The 19,289-nt window shown below is 47.1% G+C and overlaps 1 long non-coding RNA gene and 1 other non-coding gene across 2 annotated transcripts in view; one reads left to right on the top strand and one right to left on the bottom strand.

The window, feature by feature from the left end:
- The window catches only part of LOC119919976, a 63,688-nt gene that overhangs the window by 30,379 nt on the left and 14,020 nt on the right, over positions 1 to 19,289 (top strand). The window contains exon 2 of the long non-coding RNA XR_005447756.1: positions 18,448 to 18,522. This is a non-coding gene — a long non-coding RNA (uncharacterized LOC119919976). The remainder of the gene's footprint in view (positions 1 to 18,447; positions 18,523 to 19,289) is intronic.
- LOC119920242 lies at positions 4,040 to 4,177 on the bottom strand. Its single transcript, XR_005448000.1, has one exon. It is a non-coding gene; the product is annotated as a small nucleolar RNA SNORA7 (small nucleolar RNA).

Raw genomic sequence — 19,289 nt, 5'->3', positions numbered from 1 at the left:
GACAGGTGTCAAAATTGTCAGAATAAATAGAATTATAACTATATGCACATCATTAACAAAATAAATAGAATAGTAAATATGTACAAGTGAAATAGAGTAATAAATCTGTACACATATATACAAGTGCTGTGGGGAGGGGAAGGTGGTAGGGCGGAGGGGATGGAGAGGAGGAGAGGAAAAAGGGGGCTCAGTCTGGGAAGGCCTCCTGGAGGAGGTGAGCTCTCAGTAGGGCTTTGAAGGGAGGGAGAGAGCTAGTTTGGCGGATGTGTGCGGGGAGGCCATTCCAGAGACAGGGGTTTAGGATTAAACTTGGAAAGGAGGGTTTGCCCCACCTCCTCCATTCCATCTTTTATACTGGACATGCTGGACTGAAAGGCCTGGGGTCTGCCATGCCCCATTCCAGGGCTGGTCATGCTTTTTCCTTGGAATCAATCACCACTGGAAGTAGCGCCCACCACTTGTTGGTGGTGGGAGGAGAGGATGAACGCATCAGGGACAGTGGTATGACTATTTAGAGGTCATCTCATGTATTCCTATATTGCTGGATGTGACGGCTTCATTCCCCAGCTCTTTCCTGTTCTCCCCTCAAAGCCCTTCATCCCTTTCTTAGTTTGCCCTGCTGCCACTTACATTGTCTTCTATCCTGAAATGTAACTCTTGCTCTAAGGTTCTGCCTTCAGGGGTTAATCTTGAAAACTATGAATAAGAGTTGTCATCAGCGTGATGAAAGGCTGAGAGGCCAAGTGTGGGTTTCTGAGAATGGAAGGTGGAATGGAGAGGGTGACCACCAAATGACCCTGTAGCTCCAGAATGGGTCATTTGACTCCCAGGCAATTATTATTATTATTACAAATTATTCTTCTTATTATCAACAATAATCTGTATTAAGTGCTTACTATGAGCCAAGCACTGTACTGAGTGTTAGGGGAGATACAAGGTAATCAGGTCAGACACAGTCCCTGTCTCATATGGGGCTCACAGCCTAAGGGGGAAGAAGAACATTTAGAACCTTCCCTCCAGACTGTAAAGCTCATTTTGGGCAGGGAATGTGTCTGTTTATTGCTGTATTGTACTCTCCCAAATGCTTAATACAGTGCTCTGCACACATTAGGTGCTCAATAAATACGATTAAATGAATTAACATTTTATAGATGAGGAAACTGAATCACAGTGAAAGTGACTTGCTCAAGGTCACACAGCAGGCAAGTAGCAGAGCCAGGATGAGAACCAGGTGCTCTGACTCCCAGGCCCAGGCTCTTCCCACTAGACCATGTGGCAAATTTCACTGCGGGTTGTTTCATTCCTAAGGAGTGAAGTATGTAAAAGAAATACATGAAGTAAATAAATGAAATGTGGTAGAGGACCAGGGGAGGGGTTGCGGGGGGAGAGAGAGGATGGATACCAACAGCCCGATGGTTCCTGATCTGATCCCCAGCCTCTGGGACCAGAAGGAATGAGCAAGAAGGAGAGCAGAGTGGCAGCAGTGGCAAACAGAGGTGCAGCACTGTTTTGTTTTGTTTTGTTGTCTGTCTCCCCTTCTAGACTGTGAGCCCTTTGTTGGGTAGAGACTGTTTCTATCTGTTGCCAAATTGTACTTTCCAAGTGCTTAGTACAGTGCTGTGCACACAGTAAGTACTCAATAAATACGATTGAATGAATGAATGTTCATAACTTTTTCACCACTAGCAAAGTGCAGGAAAAGTTCACCAGAATCTAGGAATCTGAATTCATCTTTAATTTTGTAGTTACATCTACTCTTAGGAATTGAAAAGACAGACTCGTTGGCTTGTTGCCATCTTACACTTCGATGGCATTCTGAAGCTGATAGGAGATTGTAAGCTCCTCCACTAGATTATAAACTCCACTACCAGCTTGGCAGATCCTTGAGGTGGGGATCCTGTCTACCAACTTGACTGTATTCTCCCAAATGCTTAGTATAGTGGGGGTGTCAGTCAGCAAACCACTAGGAGTCAGTGGCCCTCTGTCCTGCGTGATACACCCTCTTGGCTTCTCGGGGTGATGTAGTGTGTGTGAGTGGTGGGGACAGTGCAGGGTTTGGGGGAGAGGGGTGGTGGAGAGTCCCAGGGGAGCATGGTGCTGCTAGCTTGTCTCCTCTAATATCCTCCATGCTCTACTTCTTTCATCGGGAATGAAAAGCCTAGGAGTGAAATGGCCTGAGTCAAAAGGCCAGGAGTCAATTGATCTAGAACCTAGAATCATTCCACAAACTGTGGGAAATCTGACTCCACAAGGAACTGGAAATCCCAAGTTGCAGTGTCTGCTACCATTTCCTCTCTCTCTGTCTCTGCACTTTCAAACCCCTTGCCTGAAAGAAAAGGCCACATCCTTCTGAGTTATCCTGGCTCCATCACTTACCTGCTGTGTGAACTTGGGCAAATCACTTAACTTCTCTGTGCCTCAGTTCCCTCATCTGTAAAATAGGGATTAAGACTGTGAGCCCCATGTGGGCCAGGGACTGTGTCCAACCCAATTATCTTGTATCTACCCTAGTGCTTAGAATAGTGTCTGGCACATAGTAAGTGCTTAACAAACACCATAATCATAATTATTATTATTGTTATCCCCTTTTTGGGTCTGGCTGATCATCCCTCTGCCTGGTTATCCCAGATATGTAGAATGAGGTGTCTTCCAAATTAGGGGTGTGGGAGTGGAGATGGACAACTGAGGGACACTCCAAGTTTGCAGCTCTTGGCACTGCCGCTAGCACTCCCCTTTTAACTCTATCTTGCCCCTTCTGTGTTCCTGACAGACAGGTGCATTGTACCTTCTCCTTTGTAGGGGCAGGGAAAGGGAGCTGCCATAGTGGAGGCTGTGGCTCTGCTTCCCTCTCTTCCCAAGAAAAACCCAGTTCTGGATTTGGGTTGGGGGAGGGGTGGCAGAGGCCTGTGAGCCAGCTGTGGGAGGAGGAGGGAATCTGGGCAGAGCATAGGGAAACATCCATTCTGTGACTGATATTAGCCCTATCTGTCCAACTGGGTGGCTCCAACGGGAAACAGCAGGGAGAGAGTGGGGACCTCCTGGTCCAAAGCAATTAACCTTTGGAGACAGGCTGGGGATCTGATGGCTACAACAAAATGAGCCACCAACTAGGGCTTTGAAAAGGGAAATGTAATCTGGGATTGTACAGCCTCAGACACCCTAATCTAATACTGAAGCTTCTTCAGGTTTCCTAGACTCCAGATTCCAAGGCAGAAGAGAAATGGAAATGAACTTGATCATTGTGTGCAGCCTAGGGCCCCCAGCAGCTCCAGAGAGACTGGCTGCAGGGAATACTGGGATTCTCTTGCCATCTCCTGAGAATTGAGATGTGGAAATGGATGTGGATGCAGAAATCTACCCTCCCCTTCCCTTCCCTTCCCTCCCCTTCCCTTTCCTTCCCTCCCCTTCCCTTCCCTCCACCCTGGGTTCAAATCCCGGTTCCGCCAATTGTCAGCTGTGTGACTTTGGGTAAGTCACTTACTTCTCTGTGCCTCAGTTACCTCATCCGTAAAAGAGGGATTAAGACTGTGAGCCTCACGTGGGACAACCTGATCACCTTGTATCCCCCCAGTGCTTAGAACAGTGCTTTGCACATAGTAAGTGCTTAACCAACACTATCATTATTATTATTATTATTATAACTCCCTCCCTACCAACCCCCAACCCAACCCCAGGGCTCTGTTTACCATCTCTATATGTTGCCAACTTGTACTTCCCAAGCACTTAATACAGTGCTCTGCACACAGTAAGCACTCAATAAATACGATTGAGTGAATGAATGAATGAATCGGGTTTTTTTTGCCCAGTTCAATTGTCTTGTTTTACACTTTCTAGTCGTCCCTGACACATAGCGACTCTTTGGACACATCTCTCCCAGAACCCCCCACCTCCATCTGCAATCGTTCTGGTAGTGTATCCACAGAGTTTTCTTGGTAAAAATATGGAACTGGTTTACCATTGCCTTCTTCAGCGCAGTACACTTGAATCTCTGCCCTCGACCTTCTCCCATGCCGCTGCTGCCCAGCATGGGTGAGTTTTGAGTTGGAGCAGATTGCCTTCCATGCGCTAGCCACTGCCCAAGCTAGGAATGGAATGGGTATGCCTCTGCTTGACTCTCCCTCCCGTAGCCGAGACTAGTAGAGTACTGGAAACTCTCCAGATGCGGCCCTAAGAGGGGGTGCCTCAGTTACCTAAACTGTACAATGGGGATTGAGACTGTGAGCCCCACGTGGGACAAGAACTGTGTCTAACCTGATTTGCTCGTAACCATCCCAAGTGCTTAGTACAGTGCCTGGCACATAGTAAGCACTTAACATTACAGCCAGAAAAAATATGGAAGTTTTATTTAGGGAAAGACAAGCACTTTACTAGGGGGAAGTAATAATGATAATAATAATAATAATGGAATTTGTTCCTCCTGGCTTGCTTCTACCATGATGTCAGGTTTATATCCTGGCTCATGGTTGGTTGCCTCTGTTTATAATTGATGAGTGATACTGATGGATTGAGAAACAGCATGGTCTAGGACAAAGGGATACAGGAGTGAGAGTCAGCTGCATATCATTAGTGACAGACACAGGAAAATAAGGTTCTCCACAACCAACTTTGAAATAACCAATAAGAGGATTTCAGAGCCCAAGGGCATTGACTAACATGAGAGCAGGCAAACAATTGCTTAGCCTGTCTCCTGAGTCTCTCCTTGTCGTCTTCCTCCCTGTCGACTCCCTTCCTGTCGACGCCAACCCCATTGATGACCTCCCTGTCGACTCACTCCCTGTCGACCCACTCCCTGTCGACTGGCTCCCTGTCACCCCACTCCATCAATCCATTCCCTTTTGACGCACTGCCTGTCAACATTCAGATCAATACTTAATAAAAAAGAAATTGTTAAATGCTTACTAGGTGCCAAGCACTATACTCAGCACTGAGGTAGATACCAGATAATTACTAGTCCCTGTCTCACTGGGGGCGCACTCTCTAGGTAGGAGGGAGAACAGGTATTGAATTCACATTTTACAGATGAGGAAACTGAGACCAGAAAAGTGAAGTGACTTGCCCACTCTTACACAACAGGCAAGTGGTGGCGCCAGGATGAGAACCCAGATCTTCTGACTTCCAGGCCTGGGCTCTTTCCACTAGGCCACACTCTACTCCTGAGCATATTACTCCCAGGGTTACTAAAATTTGCTCTGAACCTGGTAAGAGCTCATAATTTGGTCCAGCCTATTTCTTCACTGTCAGGACAACCGGGTCCTGGGCTGTGATCGGGTCTCCCCCTCCCTTCTTCCTTCTTTCAGGGAGGAAGCCTCATCTAGGGGATTGCTGCAGCAACCCTGGGATCTGATCTGTTAGTTTCTTTTTGACTTCATCTCTGAAGGTAATGAGAAAGCACCAGGGTGTGGAGGCAGGGTACAGGTTATACACTCTTACCCCTCATCCCCTAAACTACTTCTACCCCTTCAGCCCCCTCTGATCCCCATCACCCCCATACCTGGTCATTGGCTCAATCCTCTCTGCAGCTCTTGCTGTTAGACTGTGCCCTCAGGAGCCACCATTGCAGCCACAGAGCGGGGGGACTCCTGCAGCCTTTGCTATTCCCCAAACTTTGAGCCCACCTATCTTCTTGGCCTCTGAGAGCCACTGAAACTCATGAGTAGGTGGCTGGGGGGCTACATGAGGGAAGTGGCCAGGAAGGATTTCATACCCCAGTGGGCAAATTAACTGGTGGAAAGTGAGGTGGAGTTGGAAGGAGAACCTGGCTAAAGATATATATACAAAGAGACCTTCTTGACATATTGATATATAGACACACACAGACCCTCCTTCCCATTCATCTCATAAATCTATATGCACATATACCCCCATCTGCACGTACATACATATATTGTTCTCCCATATACACACCCCAAATGTATACATATATGCCTAAAGATAAATGCATACCTCCTCCTACACTTATACATACACAAATACACGGTCATCCATACATGTCCCCATAACCTGACTTTCGCAGACCCTCCCTCAGATGTACAGGGACACACACACACACACACACACATACACACACACAGTCACATAGATTAATGCACATGCAGGTACACACATATGTAGGGGCATAGAGAAACACACTTATACCCAGATACACAAAGACAGAAACCCAAGCTGGTACATAGCATAGGGTCACAGAAATTCTACCCAGGATCACATATACACACACACACTCATCTTCACACACGAAGACAGCGACAGAGGAGGACACTGGCAGAGAGAGAACTCCAGGACATAAAAATAAAACTGAAGGGGGAAAGAAAAAGGAAAATAGAGAAAAAGAGAATAAATAAATTGTTTATCTAACCTGAGTGAAGATTGGATATTTCCAGAAGTGTTAAGTGCTGTGTATGGGAAAAACAATGCTTCAGCAAGGTAACAACTCACTATAATGAAGGACAACCACCGCTAGGAAAGGATATCCTTTTTCAAGGCCCTTTTAAGGCATTCCTCTCAGCTACCGCTCCTGTTGACTAATACAGCAGGAGCCGATTCCAAGGCAAGGAATTAAAGTTGTCCTGGGCTGGGAGGGAAAAAAAGCACTGATGAAAAAACAAGGAGTTTGCCTCTTCTGGGGTTTGCTGAGTGATTGAGTAGATATTTACTAACCTAGCCTGATCAACTAATAATAACTGTGGTATTTGTTAAGTGCTTACTATGTGCCAGGCACAGTACTAAGTACAGTAGACATAAGATAATCAGGTTGGGCAGAATCCCTGTCCCATACAGGGCTCACAGTCTATGGGGACTGTGAGTTTCTTGTGGGCAGGAAATGTGCCTACCAACTCTGTTATATTGTACTCTCCCAAGTGCTTAGTACAGTGCACTGCACACTGTGATTGCTCAATTAATATCATTAATTGATTAATGAATTGGCAAAACTCTTCCTTTTGTTTCATTTTCTATCCTCTTTCTAACAATGCCCTGAATTTTCTTTGGCTCCTGTTACATATCAGACCAATAATTTGAGAGAATAATCAACAGTGACACCAGATCATAAGAGTCTCAAAGTCTGTCTTTATGTAGTTGTTGCTCAGTTTCTTCTTTCCGCACTCTCTAACGCTGAAGCTCATTTGTCACTTTCCCACCTACTCACTCAGTTTTATGAGGCCTTTCTCCAGTTCAACTCATCTGCATGACATCTCACCACCCGGAAGAGTCTAGTGTCATCTGCAAACTGGGAAATTTCATTGCCTATTCCCTCTTCCAGATCACTTTGCACATAGTAAGCACTCAATAAATACGATTGAATGAATGAATTTATGAAACTCTAATAGAACCAGTTCTAGCACCAATCCCTGGGGAACACAGTTCTTTAAGCTACATCATCTTTGACAAGTGGCTGTTTATTCCTAACTGTGGCTTCTGCTCTTTTAACCAACCTAGTGGTGGGCAAAAGCTGGACCACTGGCCATATTTGGCTTGGCAATTGACTTTCTCCAGCCTAGGGGCCAGGTTCAAGTTGTCAGTTGATTCCCAGAAGCTGCCCTTCTGCCTATGGCAGCTCATCCCTGGATTCCAGGCAGCCGTTGGTACCACTGACAACTCCCTTCTGCCACAGCTCTCAAGGCACAGCCCTCTGGGGTCAGCAGCTGGCTTAGAGCCAGGTATAATAATAATAAAATAATAATAATAATAATAATAATATTTGTTAAGCGCTTACTATGTGCAAAGCACTGTTCTAAGCACTGGGGGGGAATGCAAGGTGATCAGGTTGTCCCGTGTGAGACTCACAGTCTTAATCCCCATTTTACAGATGAGGTAACTGAGGCACAGAGAAGTTAAGTGACTTGCCCAAAGTCACACAGCTGACAAATGGCAGAGCCGGGATTAGAACCCACAACCTCTGACTCCCAAGTCCGGGCTCTTTCCACTGAGCCACGCTGAGTCACTGTAAATCGTGGGCAGAAGTGCAGTCACTTATTTTTCAATCTCCTTTCATCCAGCTCTTCACGGTGACGGGGAGAGTCAAGTCACATAAAGTTTACAAAAACTGGGAACTGGCCCTCCAGACAAAATATTTGCCTGCCCCTGTTTTAGCTAATTTTGTATCTATGACAGAACATTCCTTCCATTCCCATGATTACTCTATTTTTTTTTTAAGGAGAAGCAGCATGGCTCAGTGGAAAGAGCACAGGCTTTGGAGTCAGAAGTCATGGGTTCAAATCCCTACTCCACCACATGTCTGCTGTGACATTGGGCAAGTTACTTAACTTCTCTGAGCCTTAGTTACCTCACCTGTAAAATGGGGATTAAGATTGTGAGCCCCACGTGGGACAACCTGATCACCTTGTATCCCCCCCAGCGCTTAGAACAGTGCTTTGCACATAGTAAGCGCTTAAGAAATGCCATTATTATTATATTATTACTATTTAAGTCTTTGGTGTGGAACCTTGTCAAAGGCCTTTTGAAAATAATAAATTATATCCCTTGCTTCCTCTCACCAATAAGTCTATTGACCCCTTTAAAGAACCCTTGCAGACTAGTGAAGCAAGATTTTCTATTTCAGAAACCATGTGGTCTTTTATCCCAGTGGGTTGTGTTTGGATCACTGCCACTGTCCGCCTCCTTCGCTCTTATGCTCGAGCTGCTGAACGCTGCTGGCGAAAGTCTAAACACCATGCCAACCTCGTTCACTTCAAGTTTATCCTTTCCTGCCTTAACTCAGCCCTCTCTTCTGCCAGACAAAACTATTTCTCCTCCCTTATTGACACCCATGCCCATCACCCCCGCCAGCTCTTCCGTACATTCAACTCCCTTCTCAGGCCCCCGGTTCCTCCCCCTCCTCCTTCCCTCACCCCCAACGATCTGGCCTCCTACTTCATTAACAAAATTAAATCCATCAGGTCCGACCTCCCCAAAGTCTCTTCCCCCCTTTCTCCAACCCCCCGGCTCTCAACACTCTCTGCTACTCTCCCATCCTTCCCAGCGGTATCCTCAGAGGAACTCTCCTCCCTCCTCTCAAGTGCTACTCCGGCCACCTGTGCTTCTGACCCCATTCCCTCTCATCTTATGAAATCTCTCGCTCCATCCCTTCTCCCCTCCTTAACTTCCATCTTCAACCGCTCACTCTCCACTGGTTCCTTCCCCTCTGCCTTCAAACATGCCCATGTCTCTCCCATCCTAAAAAAACCCTCTCTTGACCCCACCTCACCTTCTAGTTATCGTCCCATATCCCTCCTACCATTCCTTTCCAAACTCCTTGAACGAGTTGTCTACACGCGCTGCCTAGAATTCCTCAACAACAACTCTCTCCTCGACCCCCTCCAGTCTGGCTTCCGTCCCCTTCATTCCACGGAAACTGCGCTCTCAAAGGTCACCAATGACCTCCTGCTTGCCAAATCCAACGGCTCATACTCTGTCCTAATCCTCCTCGACCTCTCAGCTGCCTTTGACACTGTGGACCACCCCCTTCTCCTCAACACGTTATCTGACCTTGGCTTCACAGACTCCGTCCTCTCCTGGTTCTCCTCTTATCTCTCCGGTCGTTCCTTCTCAGTCTCTTTTGCAGGCTCCTCCTCCCCCTCCCATCCTCTTACTGTGGGGGTTCCCCAAGGTTCAGTGCTTGGTCCCCTTCTGTTCTCAATCTACACTCACTCCCTTGGTGACCTCATTCGCTCCCACGGCTTCAACTATCATCTCTACGCTGATGACACCCAGATCTACATCTCTGCCCCTGCTCTCTCCCCCTCCCTCCAGGCTCGCATCTCCTCCTGCCTTCAGGACATCTCCATCTGGATGTCCGCCCACCACCTAAAGCTCAACATGTCGAAGACTGAGCTCCTTGTCTTCCCTCCCAAACCTTGTCCTCTCCCTGACTTTCCCATCTCTGTTGACGGCACTACCATCCTTCCCGTCTCACAAGCCCGCAACCTTGGTGTCATCCTCGACTCCGCTCTCTCATTCACCCCTCACATCCAAGCCGTCACCAAAACCTGCCGGTCTCAGCTCCGCAACATTGCCAAGATCCGCCCTTTCCTCTCCATCCAAACCGCTACCCTGCTAATTCAAGCTCTCATCCTATCCCGTCTGGACTACTGCACTAGCCTTCTCTCTGATCTCCCATCCTCGTGTCTCTCTCCACTTCAATCCATACTTCATGCTGCTGCCCGGATTATCTTTGTCCAGAAACGCTCTGGACATATTACTCCCCTCCTCAAAAACCTCCAATGGCTACCGATCAATCTGCGCATCAAGCAGAAACTCCTCACCCTGGGCTTCAAGGCTCTCCATCACCTCGCCCCCTCCTACCTCACCTCCCTTCTCTCCTTCTACTGCCCAGCCCGCACCCTCCGCTCCTCCACCGCTAATCTCCTCACTGTACCTCGCTCTCGCCTGTCCCGCCATCGACCCCCGGCCCACGTCATCCCCCGGGCCTGGAATGCCCTCCCTCTGCCCATCCGCCAAGCTAGCTCTCTTCCTCCCTTCAAGGCCCTGCTGAGAGCTCACCTCCTCCAGGAGGCCTTCCCAGACTGAGCCCCTTCTTTCCTCTCCCCCTCGTCCCCCTCTCCATCCCCCCGTCTTACCTCCTTCCCTTCCCCACAGCACCTGTATATATGTATATATGGTTGTACATATTTATTACTCTATTTATCTATTTATTTATTTATTTTACTTGTACATTTCTATCCTACTTATTTTATTTTGTTGGTATGTTTGGTTCTGTTCTCTGTCTCCCCCTTTTAGACTGTGAGCCCACTGTTGGGTAGGGACTGTCTCTATGTGATGCCAATTTGTACTTCCCAAGCGCTTAGTACAGTGCTCTGCACATAGTAAGCGCTCAATAAATACGATTGATTGATTGATTGATTGATTTGGGTAAAGTGTTCATTGAACTTTTTCTCATCTTCCTTCTTCAATCATCATCATCATCATCATCATCATGAACAGCATATAGTGGGTTTCAGAGCCCTCAAACCCTCTTTCTCTCCTCCCAGTGTCCATAGTCAATTATTCTCTCCCCTCAGGGCTCCTAGCCCTGCTTTTGCTCTTCTTCATCCTGGTCCCATCCCTCAATGCCCTGCCTAGCCCCTACATCTTCCCCAGAAAGCTCCCCAGTTCTCCCTTTGCCCCAAGTCTCTACTCCACTCCTTCCACTTATCTGACCAGATCAGACAGTAAATGAAGTAAGCTACCTCCTCAGGGCATAATGCCTGAGGGGGCAGCAGCACAGTTTAGTCCAGGCAACAGCAAATGTGCTGTGTCAGAGGCGCGGACTCTCACAGAGAAGGCGGAGGCGAGAGCATGGGTACCTCCTGCCACTTTCTAAGATGGAGGCAGCAGGATGGAAAAGATGCATCAGTGGGATGGAAGTTGAAGTTTTGGAGCCAAGCTTCCTGAACTGCTCAGTTGAGGGGCAGCGCTACCTCTGTGGGAGTGGCAGTGGGAGTGGCCAAGGGGCTGGGGAGGGATGGCGGCCACAAAATCTCTTCAGGCGGACTTCCCTAAAATGCTTCGCATGTTATCATACAGAATAGGCATAGGAAAAGGTGGTACAGTTTTCCCCTCCTTGGGAAAGCCAAATATCTGAAGCTGCTCCATATCGCCAACCTTTTTCTTCTTTCTTGGATCCTAACTCCCCAGAGCCTCCAGCCCTGATTCCCCTTCTCATAGTGTCCCTTGGTATGTTCAATTGAGCTGGTCCAGCATGAAAAATCTATGTCTATACCTCTCCTAGGTTCACCTCATTTGGCCTAAGCCCAAACCCCAAGCCAGGGGCCCTCAAAACTAAAGTTCACTTGAATCTCCTTGACAGGGGGCCTCAGATCTCCTACCTTCTTTTGCCCATTTTGCTCATTTTGCCCATTTTGAAGCCAATAAGGACTCGGAGTCAATAAGGACTGAGAAGCAGTGTGGCCTGAGAAGCAGCATGGCCTAGTGGATAGAGCATGGGTCTGGGAGTCAGAGGGACCTGGGTTCTAATCCCAGCTCTGCCATTTGTCTGCTGGGTGACCTTGGGCAAGTCACTTCACTACTCTGTGCCTCAGTTATCTGTAAAATGTGGATTAAGGCTGTGTCCAACCCAATTATTTTGTATCTACACCACTTAGTACAGTGTTTGGCACATAGTGAGTGCTTTGCACACAGTAAGCGCTCAATAAAAATGATTGAACGAGTGAATGAATGAACAAAAACCACAATTATTATCCTCAGTGTCCCACTCCTCTCCACTGTGAGCCCCGTGTAGGACAGGGACTGTGTCTGACCTGACTATCTTGTATCTACCCCAGCTCTTAGTACAGTGCTTGGCACATAATAAGCACTTAAGGAATACCACCATTATTCATATAGGGCTCTGCTGGACACTGAGGAAGTTAGCATCACACACTTCCACCCAGAGCTGTACCAATGGCTCTTAGCAAAGGGGTAGGGAGGAGGGGTATCTGTTCCAGGTCTGACTGGTTAGACTGGAGCGACAAGTTCTGAGCCGGGGCGCTGCCCCGGCTCCACCAGCAATGTCGGTGCCAGCACTGCCTGCCCGGCACAGTTTCCTTTCCTTAGCCAGTGGAACTAAAAACCCCAGAAAGCCCGAACGAGGATCCCTGTAGGCCCTCCTCAAGGGGGCCATATCATTCCACTTTTTGCCTGGATCTGGGCACCCCAGATCCCTGGGGTCAGTCAGGGAAAAGCCTCTGGAAGAGGCTTACTGGGGGCTGAAGTAGTTCTTCTAAAATATCACCTCCTCCAGGAAGCACATCCAGATTAGCATCCACCTTCCTGGTCCTGCCATTCCATCGGCCGCCTCAGCACTCTTGTGCACGTATCTGATTTTTTTCATGTATTACTGATCTGCTTGTGTTTATTATTCATATAGATTCTCATGCTTTTTTAACAATTGTTAACTAGTGTTACTACATTGTAAGCTCATTGTGGGCAGAGAATATGCCTCATATTGTATTTTGGGGAAGCAGCGTGGCTTAGTGGAAAGAGCATGGGCTTGGGAGTCAGAAGTTGTGGGTTCTAATTCTGTCTTCACCACTTGTCAGCTGGGTGACTTTGGGCAAGTCACTTAGCTCATCTGTGCCTCAGTTACCGCATCTGTAAAAGGGGGATTAAGACTGTGAGCCCCATGTGGAACAACATGATAATCTTGTATCTACCCCAGCGCTTAGAATAGTGCTTGGCGCAGAATAAGTGCTTAATAAATACCATCATTATTATTATTATTACTATTGTACTCACCTTGCTGCTTAGTACAGTGCTCTGCACAGAGCGCTTAATAATTACAATTGACTGACTGGCTGACTAGTTTAGTGTATCAATCTAAGCCTGTTTGTCTTTCTCCACAGAATGGAAATTCAAGCGCTGATGTCATGTCTTATTTTCCTTCTGTCTGTCCCCCAAGTACCTAGTATGGGTAGAGAAGCAGCGTGGCCAGAGCACGGGCCTGGAAGTCAGAAGGACCTGGGTTCTAATCCTGTCTCTGCCAGTTGTCTGCTGTGGACTGTGAGCCCCTCCTGGAACAACCTGATTACCTTGTATCTATACCAGCGCTTAGACCAGTGCTTGGCTTAACAAATACCATCATTTCTTCTAGACTGTGAGCTGGTTGTTGGGTAGGGATTGTAACTATCTGTTGCTGAATTGTACTTCCCAAGTGCTTAGTACAGTGCCCTGCACACAGTAAGCACTCAATAAATACGATTGAATGAATGAATGACCTTGGGTAAATCACTTCACTTCTCTGTGCCTCACTTGACCTCATCTAGAAAATGGGGATTAAGACTGTGAGCCCTGTGTAGGGACAGGGACTGTGTCCAACCTGATTTGCTTGTATCCACCCCAGTGCTTGGTACAGTGCCTGGCACATAGTAAGAGCTTAACAAATACCACAGTTATTATTATTAGAGTGCTGGTGATGATGGTGACGAGATGAGGAGCCCCCCATGGGGCAGGGGATCTCCTGGCAAAATGATGATGACAATGGCATTTGTTAAGCCCTTCCTATGTGTCAAGCACTGTTCTAAGCGCTGGGGTAGATACAAGCTAATCAAGTTGGACCCATTCCCTGTCCCACATGGGACTCTTAAACCCATTTTACAGATGAGGTAAGTGAAGTGATATACCCAAGGTCACATGGCAGACAGGTGGAGGAGACAGGATTAGAACCCAGGTCCTTCTGACTCCCAGGCCCATGTTCTATCCACTAGGCCATGCTGCTTCTCAAAAACAATGCTGCTTTCAGCTTCCAGATAGCTCACAATCTGGGGTGGGATCAAAGCCTTCAGGAGGTCTTTGTTGGGCCTCCACTCTGCAATTCCTGGGCAGTATGAGGAAAACCTCACCCAGAGGTCCCTAGGTATTCACACTCAGCTGACTGAAGCACCGTCTTCAGGGGCTGCCAGACCACCAAGATGCTCTTGGAAGTTTTTTCCATTTTTCCCTAGAAACAGAAAGCAGCAGGTTTTGGCTCAGCGGCCCAACTTCTCAAGATTTAGCTGGATCCCACACTCAACAGAAAGCATTCTCTCCCCGATCCCTCCCAAAGCCGCCAAATATCGGGTCTTTTTGTCCTCAAATCTCAGAGAGGATTCCCATTCAACAGTGGAGGGTAGTAGGGCTTTGGCTCTCTCTATCTGGCTGTGTGAAGACTGAAGATGATCGAGTCTGTAAGAGGGATTCCTTTCATTCAATCGTATTTATTCCATCGTATTTATTGAGCGCTTACTGTATGCAGAGTACTGTACTAAGTGCTTGGGAAGTACAATTCAGCAACAGAGACAATCCCTACCCACAATGGGTTCACAGTCTAGAAGGGGGGAGACAGACATCAAAACAAGTGCACAAGCATCAGTAGCATCATTATAAATAAATTTAATTATGGATCTATACAAATAATTAATAAAAACAAATAGAATTATAATTATAAATATGTACACATATACACAAGTGCTATGGGGCGGGGGGAGGACAGAGCAAAGGGAGCAGGTAGGGGCAATGGGGGGTGGGGGGAGCAGAGCACAAGCAGCAGGCTACAGTTTCAATTCAGAGAATGAAAGTCTAGTGCCTTTTCTGGGGTGAGATGGTGATCTTTCTGGAGTGCTCAAGGATCGCTCCCAGCCCTCAATGTTCCCCTCTGCATCTTGTGGTCCAGAGGTGTGTCTGACTGAATCCTTGTGCTTGGCAGGATGTTTTGGATGTTCTGGGAACACATAATCGGTGGCAATCTGGCTAAACCACATTTGTCTGCAGTTCAGAAGGGAGCTAGTGACTCCGCTATGGGATGAGATCATTTCTTCAGGTCACTTAGTTTAATTTTTCAAAACAGAGGACCTGTGGGTCAGGGGAGGAACTGAAACTGGCTGCCCAGGGACCTCTGGATTCTATCAGTTTGCAGTTCTTCAAAGGCAGGTAAGAGACTTAGGGAGAAGACAGTGGGCAGTGTCAGAGGAATGGATGAGATCCAGCTGCAGCAGTGCTGCCTACCCTGTGGGCCCAGAGCTGCAGAAAGCTGCTAAGAGGAATGAGGGAATTGCAACAGGCATGAGGCCTCACAAAGTGACAGGAAAAATAGTCCCTCAGTCAATCAATCAATCAATCATTGGTATTTATGGAGCACTTCCCATGTACAGAGCACTGTACGTAGCACTTGGGAGAGTACAACAGAGTTGGTAATAATAATAATAATGATGGTATTTGTTAAGTGCTTACTATGTGCCAGGCACTGTACTAAGCGCTGGGTTGGATACGAGTGAATGGAATTGGAAACAGTCCCTGTCCCAGGTGGGGCTTACAGTGTCAATCCCCATTTTATAGATGAGGTACCTGTGGCCCAGAGAAGTGAAATGATTTGCCCAAGGTCACACAGCAGACAAGTAGCAGAGCGGGGATTAGAACCCCTGATCTTCTGACTCCCAAGCCCATGCTCTATCCATTGTGCCATGCTGCTTCTAGATACATTCCCTACCCACAATGAGTTAACAGTCTAGAGGACCCTAAAAGGCCATTTAAACTGTGTGATATTGAGGTGGGGGTGGGGGCCTGAAAGGGAGAAGGACATTTAAAAACCTAGGGCCTGATTTCCAATCAGATATCTATTTAGGAGAATTTTTTGCCCAGATTGGCACAATGCTACCTACCACAAGGACACATAGAATCAAAGCCCACAGACATATGTATTGTTCTTTTCCACCTCTCCACTCCCCCACCCCACATCAGCTGAGCCACAGCTCCTGGCTACTTCACAGCCATTTAGTGGGAGAGGACAGGGAGACTGCAGACAAGGCCTGGATGCAGAGGACAGCTCAGCCAGAAGATTTTGCAAGAGAGATCATCTCAGCCTACCATTACAGGGGCTTGGAAGCACTGAGGGAAAGGAGCAAAGGGCTGGAGAGCCTGAGGGGAGACTCAGGGCTAGGGCCCTAGGAGCATTGAGCAGGGACTTGGGGGAAAGGTCTGGGCCAATCAATCAATGATATTTACTGAGCACTTACTGGGTGCAGAGCACTGTACTAAAGGCTTGGGAGAGTAAGATATAATGGAGTTGGTAGATGCGTTCCCTGTCCACAGGGGCTTGGGACACTGAGAGAAAAGGGCAGTTGCTAGAACACTGGGGAGGAGGAGGGGAGGCTGGGAGTACTGAGAGCAGAGGAGCCAGAGTTGGTGGCACTACATTCATTCATTCATTCATTAAATCATTTTATTGAGCACTTGATGAGTGCAGAGCACTGTACTAAGTGCTTGGAAAATACAATGCAGCAATAAAGAGACAATCCCAGACCACAGCCAGCTTAACAGTGTAGAGAAGGAGGGGAGACAGACATCAAAACAAGTAAACAGGCAGGAAAGAAGGGGGGCTAGGGGATTGGGAGGAGAGAAACAGAGCCTGGGACGAATTGACAGGGTAGCAGATGAAGAGCATGCAGCTGAACTATAAAAACTTCAAACGTGGGTGATTCTCTAGGTGCTACTCTCAGGCCATAGATGCTCAGCCTAGGAGAGCTAAGGGATTTGGTTGCCCTGGAGGTGCTTCTGAATTCATCCCCATCTCCCCTCCCACCCCCACCTCTCCTAATCATCCCCATCCTCCTGCTTTTCTCTTCTTAATCTTTCTCATTCTCATAATCTTCAGTTAGCCTGCCCTGGGTTTTCCCTTAGGTGTTGAAGTTAAGTAGTTGTGGCCTGGAATTTGATGTAACATGGAGATACATTGCTACTAGACCTTGGAGAGACCCTGAATGTCTTTACCCTTCCTCTCAACATTTAGTTGATTGCTTGGCCCTGCAACTTTGTTTTTCTCATTTGTTCATTGATTTATTCACTAGCATTTACTGAGTGCCTACTGTGTGCCAAGCACTGTACTAGGTGTTTGGAAGTATACTATAAAAATCAGAGACATAGCCCCTGACCTCTAGAAGGTTACAATCTAATGGGGGAAAACAGAAGGAAGTAAAAATCCAGATATAACTGGTAACAGCAAGAGTATGGAAAAATGAGTAAATGAATTAATGGAGTGCCTACATTGAAACATACATAAGGGCTATGGGTGCCTGTATATTTTAAGTGCAGGGCTTACAGCCTTGTGTACACAGCAACAAACAGGCCTGGCTACCCAATCACAAGAACACAGCCTCAGTTCCCTTGCATCTTGGGCACCAGATCAAAGGGGAACAAGAGCCTGGAAGAGATGAAGAGGGGTAGAAAGACCATCATCATCATCATTATTATTATTATTATTATGTGCCTTCGAGTCGTTTCTGATTCATAGCGACTCCATGGATATACTTTCTCCATAACTTCCCGTTCTCTGCCATAATCTGCAACCTTTCTAATGGTTCTTCTGTTATTGTTGTTATGGTCTCTATCCATCTAGCTGCCAGTCTGCCTCTTCCACGTTTTCCCTGGACTTTTCCTAGACTTTTCCTAGCATTAGTGTCTTCTCCAGAGAATTAGTCCTCCTGATTATGTGTCCACAAAATGCTAATCTAGTCATTTGGCCTTCCAAAGACCACTTTGGTTTAATTTGCTCCAAAATCCATTTGTTTGTTTTTCAGGCAGTCCGTGGTATTCGCAGAAGCCTTCTCCAGCACGAGTTTCAAAAGAATCAATGTTCTTTCTATCTGGTTTTGTAGTAAAAGAGCTGCCTGGTATTGGTAGGCTTAAGTCACAAAGGAGTTAGAATTTGAGCTTCCAGGTGTGTGGAGTGTTTCTTGAGCCTGCAGGTGAAGTATGGGCTCCCTGTGGGAGTATGGGCTCCAGGTGCCCTGAGGAGCCTGCAGGTGAAGTATGGGCTCCCTGTGGGAGTATGGGCTCCAGGTGCCCTGAGGATGCTCATTAAATTCTTAATTGATAGGGTGTTAAGTTCTCCAAGGCCTTAGACTTTTCTTAGTCAGAGATAGGACGATTCATAAGATCAGTCAACATTTGAACTGAGCCCTCTCTCTCTTATCTTTCTTTCAGACCTCTCTCACTGGGATGGGATCCTCTGAAATTTCACAACAGCACTGAGCATTCCCTCCACTGCTTCAGGTTCAGGTAGGTAGGCATTAGTGTTTAGAGAAGGCTCACACCTCCCCAAATCATCCCAAATAGGAAGGTTCTATTCTCAGTTGTGTTCTGAGAAGTAGATTGGAAGAAAAGGTCTGATGGGGCTGGGATCTGCTTGGGTTTTTCCTGATTGACTCCCTCAATTCCTGCAGCTTCAGTCTCACTGACCACAAATGAAAGGTTCTAGAAAGAGTTTGGGGTTAAAAGCAGGGCCAGGCAGAAGCAGCCTGGCCTAGCAGATAGAGCATGGCCCTGGGAGTCAGAAGGACTTGGGTTCTAATCCTGATTTTGCCACTTGTCTGTTTTGGGACCTTGTGCAAGTCCCTTCACTTCTCTGTGCCTCAGTTACCTAATCAGTAAATCGTATTTCTTGACTACTTATTGTGTGCAGAGCACTATACTAAACACTTGGGAGAGTACAATACAACAATATAACAGACACATTCCCTGCCCACAGTGAACTTACAGTCTAGAGGGCTACCTCATCTGTAAAATGGGGACTGATACTGTGGGTCCCATGTGGAAGAGGGATTGTGTCCGACCTGATTTACTTAGATCTACCCCGTGCTTCATACAGTGCCTGGCACAAAGTAAGCACTTAACAAATACCACTATTATTATTATTAGAGCTGGCTTGTATTTTGTCAAAGATGGGTTCCACTTCTCCCCCTCAGAAACCTCCAGAACAAACGAATCAGGGCTGAGTTTGGGTAGCACATTCGAGAGGGTCTCCAGGAAGGAATATAATTGGCATG

The sequence above is a fragment of the Tachyglossus aculeatus genome, chromosome X1, assembly GCF_015852505.1.
Source record: "Tachyglossus aculeatus isolate mTacAcu1 chromosome X1, mTacAcu1.pri, whole genome shotgun sequence".
In the NCBI taxonomy this organism is placed as follows: domain Eukaryota; kingdom Metazoa; phylum Chordata; class Mammalia; order Monotremata; family Tachyglossidae; genus Tachyglossus; species Tachyglossus aculeatus.
This window is presented reverse-complemented; position numbering and strand designations above follow the sequence as displayed.